Genomic DNA, 7280 nt, shown 5'->3' with positions numbered 1-7280 from the left:
TAGACTCATCATAGTCCACTTCACATGCTCGACTAAAGCATGTGCAGTTCAGCATCTTTTTTCCAGAAGTTGTCGGTAATCAGTAGGGTAAATCCCTTTTTATGAAAGATATATTTCTACTAGAGTAATCCTTTCCCGAACTTAATCGTTGAGGCTAACTTCTGCAATACTCTCATCGTCTTACCCAGAACAACGCTGTTTTAAAAGTGACGTTTTCTGCACCGCATCACGCGTGTGAAATACCAATTACATAGCTATTCTCAGGAGTGATTGCGACTGAGTATACATTGTCAGCAATCTGGTTGGTTGAGCTCTTAATCAACTGTCAGATAGGGGAGAGAGCTCCCACGATAAAACAGCTATGTCACTCATTTTAAAGAGAATTGTTTCAAACATTTTATCGACTTTACTTGTTTAGAAGAGGTGACAGTGGTGTGTGTTAGTCTGAGAGCCGATAATCGGGGTGCCCATAGTTTCCTTAATTTCAAAAATTCATTGCGGGAGCAAACATTAGTGTAACTTGCATGGCGTAGCTATTGACAAAAGGAACCCATGAAGCCTTAATTTTAAGACACTTGAGTACGTACAGATGTGTACCAAACTACGGTCCAGTTTTTTTTTAAAATTATTATTTATACCCATTTATTATCTATTTTGTTCGATAAAACACCGCACATTGCACACTTGTCACAAGGCCACGGTTATAGATCTTGCTCAAGATGGCTTTCGAACGAGAAACGCATGATATTGTTAGCGGTTGTAAAGCACAGAAGGAGCAATCCTAAGGGATATGTTGTTGGGTGTCAGAGTAACACCGCACAAGCCTGTGTGCCGACAATAGTTCACGTTTAAAAATAAATCAATAACAAAAAAACCTCTTCGCGAAAACAAGAGGAAGCAAACCTTGAGGATTAGAAGAAACCAATTGTTGGCGTACGCTAAAAGTGTTGAGCATTATTGCTTATTTTTCAACTGAGTGCTCTGTCGTGTTTAAAGGGTAAAGTGTAAGTTTCATGAAATATATTATCAAATGAAATGATAACGGAGGCGCCTGGTTGCTTGCTCCTTTCTCTTCCTCCACAAGGCTCTTCATTTTGCGTCACATACAAGAACGACTCTCCAGTGCATGTTCCTGGATATCCATTCGTTTCAACATTATCCGTACTGAAATTTTTATAAAAGTACGGCTCAAAACACATGCTTATCCCGTGGAGATAATTTTCAAAAAGAGTAGTATTTTTGCATAGAGTGAGAGCTCTTTGGGATGGTCGTTGAACGGGAATTGTTTTGCAACTAGCTTCAGAGTGTGATGGAATCAAACTCTGTTTGATAGAGAAATATATACCTTTGATTGAACTTTGTCTTTTCAAACGGTTTACATTTATATGTTGCATTATTGACGGTAGAGATTCCAGCATCACGACAGCTGACCTCCTAATTGTTCACTACGCTAGCCAGTAAATTTCGGTTGTGTAAAAATGCACACTCAGGAGGCAAGCATGAACGGATGCACAGTGACATCGGGCGAAACACTTAATGAAAGCTGTGGCAGATTCGCTTGGTAATATTGCGAGGGAACAGAAAAATGTGCATGCTCCCTGACAAGATGGTAATGTGGCCTTTAAAAACTGGCACAGTTAAGTCCTTATTCAGCTTAGAAGCTTTCAGGTTACATTCGGATTATCCTGAAATCCATTTGAAGCTTGACCTCACTCAGCAGGAATCCAAAATCCTGAGATTTACAGAAGGATGTACACTATCTCTTAAACCGATCAGATGGACCCGCAAAATATAAACGCGCAATTAAGATACCAACTGGTATTTCTGGAAAGTGGGTGGATGAAAATTAGTATCTAGAGCCATATATCCCACCCATTTTGAACCATTGATAAGTAATGTAAATTACTTAGCTCAGTTTGTTTTCGTCTACATGAAACCCGATCAACTAATGTTGAGCATCAATGCTTTTTCCGTGCAGCTGGAGTATAAATTGTCCATTAGAGAATTGTCCTAAGGAGTCCTCCCAATAGTGAACATTTGAGGCTAGAGTTAATCAATTGCAGCTTTATTGAATTCTCAAAACATCAAGGAGATTTGCTCACAGATAAGCAGATGAATAGGAGCGAATGACCATACTTCCGTTAGTTCTCCTCGGAAAGGAGAAACATGAGGAAATACGCAACATCCTAATTTGTGTCAACACAGTAATTTGATTTTGGTAAATTTGGTCACACACAGGGCGTTTGTAAACAACCGGCGGCAAAACGAAAACATTGCGGTTGACTCATTTCAGGACTTGTGTTTGCATCATCCGGATAACTCTAAAATGTTTTCTACACATTTTGGAGTTCAGCGTCGTCTTATGCTTGACAGTTCCAAATCAGTTTCACCAAGAGAAAACGTGATTTGTTCCTTCCGGACTCGGATCCGAGATCTATTAGTATGGCTGTTAGAAGAGTGAGTGACACTTCGGTGGCATCTTCTGTCTTTTGACACATACTTTTGAGTGTAAATTTCTGGGTTTGACATCTGTTTCACCAATTCTGCATCTTGGAAAGCTTCGCCCATTTCGGTATAAACTCTCTACTTCGTCTTTGCACTTTGTTGTAGATCAGATATGAAGCTTTCGCGGTTTTGTTTACAACCACTCAGAGCCTTTTGTTGTACTTCTGCTTGCTTGAAATGGAGCATAATTAAAGTGAAAAGGTATAATACAAGTTTGAGTGAAGTGACCACCGTCCCCAAAATGTGAATGATCAATAAGTCTTAGTTGAAACGAGATAATCTCCGCGCCCATCATCTGAGTAGTGCGCTGGACAACATTGTTTCCCACAATACTGCTTGATAGTTGATAAAAAAAGTCACTTCTGAAGAAAATAGATAACACGAATGGAAAGTATTCTGAGGGGTTTTTCTGAACATTCACCTGTCGCTCAGTGAAAAGCATTCATGTGTTGCAAATGAATACAATCAATATTTATTTCCAGCTTCTGTAAGATGGAGCCCTGACAAAATTCTCAGTTTGTGCGCCATAACATGGATCTCGAGAATCATCGTAAATAAAGCTGCATCCCATCTCGTTTATGCAGCCCTTAAGAGTTTTACCAGGGAGATATGACCCGTTGTCAACCACAAGAAATGCTTTGTGGCTGGAAACGTTCTTCATTGGTTTAATGAATAATTGTACAGTTGAAGGTCTCATGTTGTTCAGAGTAAGAAACAGTTCAAGAAACAGTTCAAGAATAGATTGCTGCAAAGCCTACTTTATTACTGGGCAGAAAATCTAGTTTGACGGTGGTTTCTGTGTTCTTTGTCTATACTGGAAGAACGCTATTGCTTCCCGACGGTTATTATTATCACGGGTGGCCAAAAAGCAAGTAAACCTTGCTATTTGCTTCATTTTTTCACCTCCGGATTATCAGAGTGTATATCTTTTAGCATTGCACAGGTAGGGAAAGCAAACCATAGCCTTCTATCTAAGCTTTTTCGGACACTTCGTCGTGGTGNATAGCCTTCTTCTAAGCTTTTTCGGACACTTCGTCGTGGTGACAAAAGTGCTCTGTTAAGTGTCTTTTAGTGTCCCAAATTCGTTCAGCACAAAACTGAGATGGCAACTGGTATTTCGTGTTAAGTCAGAGCAATCTACAACATAGTTTGGTTCAAAAGACAATCAGTCGTGCATTTTCTGGCTCTTGAACTGAAGAAGACGGCGAGATGAATAGTGAGAACGTTTTGATGTATTTAGCAAACCACTGATGAGTGCTATAGTCACATCCAGCGTTGGATAATGCCTAAAGTGGTTGGAGAGGATTGGCGTGTAACGCCACTCCCTCCCACATGAGCAATTTACATGAATCGATAGAGTTCATTATGTTTACAAACGTTCGGTTGTTCTCAGTAGTTTTATTTGTAAGCGTGTTCTCTAAGAACATGGTGTGAATACAGTTTTCCAGAAGAAGCATAAATCCTGCGACTGATGGCTTCTCAATGGATAACTGTTAGGGTTTGATTCCTCATACCAAGTTGCCGCCGTTGACCAAGCCAGTAAAATCCACAGGTTGGTGGTCACATTTGCATTTAGCAGCCTGCATCGTCACCTGGGGAATGAATCTCGATGTATATTAATTTGAAGCATATATCACCGAATAAAATTTGGCGCTTTGTAATCCCCTGAAAAACTTATGTCTAGCATACTGAACGAAGGCAAATCCAGATTCTGCGTGCTTCACAGCAGTCAAACGCTTAGACTGGGGCCTCAAAGGTTTATGGACATTTTTCTCATATGTCTGAGAATGAGTACAAATTTCTTCTTACCACTAAGCTTTTCCTGCTTTTGTAACATATTTAGGACGGATCAAGGTAATTTTCAGTTCTCCTGTTTCTGGAATCAGTATTTATCGGTTCCACAATTGGAATTGCTGCCAAACTTGCCATGGCCCGATGATAATCTGGGCATTGTGTGAAAACGCAGTTATTTCCGTATCACATCAGAACTCGCAATCCAACAAGGCATACTAATTTTTCCATTGGGTGGTGCAGGCCCAATACATCAAAGGGTATGTAGGTACGTACAGGAAACGATTCTTCAAACTCGGTTACTAACAATCACTGTGACTTACTGAGGTGCAAACACACTAAGAAAACGCCGAAGAATGCATTGCATCGAATTTGAGATCTACCATGATAACATTTACATCTCTAACCGTCATCATTGCTCTTTTTGAATCGTTCTCATGCACCCTTTTCTCTTTCGGACAAAGTGTTTCAGACAATTTACGAATGATCTCTTCACAAAATCTTGCTGAAGTTTAGACGTACCAAAATAACGAGATATTTTTACCGTCTTCGTTTACTCCGGCGGAGTCCAATGCTGCTTGCTTTCATTTGACTTAAAGACAGCTTTTTGGTCTTTGGATTTTCTGCCAGCGTAGCATGTTGTGCAAGAGAAGTCTGTGTCCGGACATTAGGAGATCGCCAGCAATGATTGATACGCTTTCGCGAACAAACTTTATGGAGATAAGCCTCATGCTTGAAGGTTACATAGCTCCCCCAGACTCCTTCACAGCCGGTAAGCTGTTTCTTTTATGTTACATTTTGTGGTTTATATAAGTGATCCAGTGATAGTAAAAGCATAAAAGCATAAATTTATAATCTGACGTGATGTGGTTGCGTTTCCATCCATTAGTTATCACAGATACCTTTCCCAGCGGTACTGTAATACTTCAGTGTGGTAGACCAGTTATATGTGCTCATTGGTGTCTAGATAATACGGGGATGGTTCTTTGCAGGTTATACGGAGCCTTAAGGGGAATTCAGTTTTTGACGGCTCGTAACGAATGCTTGGCTGACACCGACGACACAAACCTGTCTGACAATGATACTTTTAATTTTATGCAAAAGTTGAATATTCATCAAAGAGTATTAGGTCATGTAGCGGCGCTTTACCATATTCCCCAAGCCGTACACCCCAATGCACAACTCATCCGAATTTCGGCAATAAATCCCAACAGTTCATCACTGCATAAAAACGGATAGACTCAGACTCACTCATACTCAGATCCAATACATTTAAATATTTTTCTTCCGCACTTTGTGCTTTGTGTCGAGCGGAGGTCACTGGTAACAAATGCATGTCACACAACATGATTCAGGAAGACCTGTGGTTTGGTCTTCGTGTTGTTATGCCACATAAACTTCTTTGGAAATTCTCACTAACCTGCACACTGGCCTGGCCGGAGCTCATGGAAAAAGTTCCTGAATCTGACAGAGTCCACAACCGTTTTCGCCCTTCTTGGGCTCATCAGGTATGTGCAGTTCCCAAGTTTCTGTCGAACTCATGTTCTGCGTGCACCTGTACTGATTTCGACAAGTGCACTCATTTGCATATCAGTTTGGTTTTCATGAAAAGCTCCACCGAATCTCTCGTTTACGATATGCTTCAAGTGAACATGTTGCACAAAGGCTGCCTTATATTTCAGATGGTACGATGTTTGAGATATTGCAGTGTATTTTATTGAAGGATTCTATCAACAAGGATGATGAGAACGCTTCGACAACCTACAGTTGGTTTCGCTCTTATTGAGGTTCATCATAAACGAGAGATCCAGCTGAGTCTCCCGTGAAAAGCAAACTGATATGCAAATGGGGTTATCTGTGAAAATATATAAAAATTGAGTCCCAGTGGAACATAAAATTGATGAAATCGTGAGGGGACTACGCCTATCTGATGAGCCCCAAGAAGGGCCAACCTATGACGATGAGTTTTCAGCAACCTTGTGAGTAGTTTCATTTGTTGAAAAATTCCCTGACTCATTTATCATGCTGGAGATCAAGAATGATTAAAGTCCTTGCCAGATGCTGACAGTTGCAAACTGAAGTGCAAATTGCAACTTAAATAAAGGACACCACAGAATGTGTGGATTGTCGTACTATGATCATTTGGAGTAAAGGTGAACATTGAATTTCTGTGTGAGTAAACTAACCATTAGGAACGGGCTTTCCATTAGCCGCAACTGAAATGTCAAAACGGGACACATCACGTAATACTTACTCGCATTCGAACAGAAGAGCTAAACTTTGGACTTTACGGAGAAAAAAATAAAGAACACTTTGCAAGAATCCGAACAACGGAACCAACGGGTGAGTTGTCAACTATCTTAATTTAATGAATGCATTGAGGGAGAGTGCATTCCTCAGACAGTAGCATCTATCTGGAAAGCAAAGACATTTCATAATCACCCATTGCCATTCTTGTGCGTATTAGATGTAATTGTGCTGGAACTTTGTGGGCGTTTTCTGCAAAAGAGTTTTCATTCATACGAATAACTACTTTAATGACTTTTACTCGACTGACCGTTAGCCGAATAACGAGCACAAATTTTGGAAGTACAAAGCAGATGTAACTAGCCGGCCAATCACTTTTGTTGTGCTAGTGGTCAAGTTGGTCTCATTGGATTTGACTTCACTCAAAGATTGTGCATTTTAAAGATTTTTGTTATATTACTGGAAAATATACTACCTTTCCTTTGTTTGGGAGGTAGGGATGGTGAGGTGCAAGGTTTAAACATTTAGAGCCAGTTGTACCGAATCTTGAACAGTAAAACTATACTTCTTTAGATGAGGCCTAAAGTCCTTTAGCAGAAAAGTACACAGATGGGTTGCACGTTATGAACATTACCTATGGGTTACTCATAAGCCTCGTGCAAACACGTAAATAGCTCAGTTTTGGTTGCCGCTGCCTCTTTTGACGGACTGTGTGAATCCAACCCATGTTGTCGAAA

Source organism: Opisthorchis viverrini, assembly GCF_000715545.1.
Source record: "Opisthorchis viverrini unplaced genomic scaffold opera_v5_100, whole genome shotgun sequence".
NCBI classification, from domain to species: Eukaryota; Metazoa; Platyhelminthes; class Trematoda; order Opisthorchiida; family Opisthorchiidae; genus Opisthorchis; species Opisthorchis viverrini.
Note: the sequence above shows the minus strand (reverse complement) of the source record.